This window comes from Chlorella variabilis (assembly GCF_000147415.1).
Source record: "Chlorella variabilis unplaced genomic scaffold CHLNCscaffold_14, whole genome shotgun sequence".
Lineage (NCBI taxonomy): Eukaryota > Viridiplantae > Chlorophyta > Trebouxiophyceae > Chlorellales > Chlorellaceae > Chlorella > Chlorella variabilis.
This window is the reverse complement of record NW_005435074.1, coordinates 1,014,084-1,014,841: the sequence shown is the minus strand read 5'-3', so window position 1 is coordinate 1,014,841 and position 758 is coordinate 1,014,084.

Below are 758 nucleotides of genomic sequence, written 5' to 3'. Positions count from 1 at the left end.
CAGCCGGGGGGCGACAGGGAGGAGGGGCTGAGTTGGGGGGTAGGGCCAGCATGCCCCGGGCGCAAGCCAGGCGACAGGGGGCCGGCACGCGGTGCGGGGGCATGCGGCGCGGGGGCAGGCGGTGCGGGCGAGAGGGCAGGCCGGCGCGGCGCTGCATGGGCGCCCACCGGGGGAGGCGGCGGCGGCGGCGGCGGCTTGCGTGTCGGGTGCGGAGATGAGATGCAGCGGGGTGCACTCCCGGGGCGAGTGAGGGCTGTCTGGGCTGTCGGGCGGCGGGAGGCGGGCGGGGGAGGCGTACTGGGGCCCCTGCAGGTGCTGCAGCATCGCCTTGAACGGGTGCGCCTGCTGCACAGTCTCGCCAGACGGGATGCGCGGCAGCGCCCCGCCCTCCTCCCCCTCCTCCCCCTGCTCCCCGCCCTCCTCCCCGCCCTCCTCCTCGGCATGCTGCGCCGTCGCAGCAGGCTCCGACCCTGCGGCCGCACAGCCGGCAACGGCCATGCCAAAGGAGAAGGTGGGGGCATCGGAGGCTGCAGCATAGGGAGGTGAGGGACGCACCGGGTGTGGAGTGCGTCGGCGAGCATGCACGGGGCAAGAGGCGTGGTGTGGCGCAGGTGGTGGTGAAGCGCAGCCAGGCAGGCAGGACTTGCCCACATTGCCGACCGCCCACCCGCCCACCCACCTGCCACCGGGGCGGCCTCCTGGCCAGGCGAGTCGCCAGGCAGGCAAAAGGTGACAGGGGAGGGCGGGCGGGGGGGCGG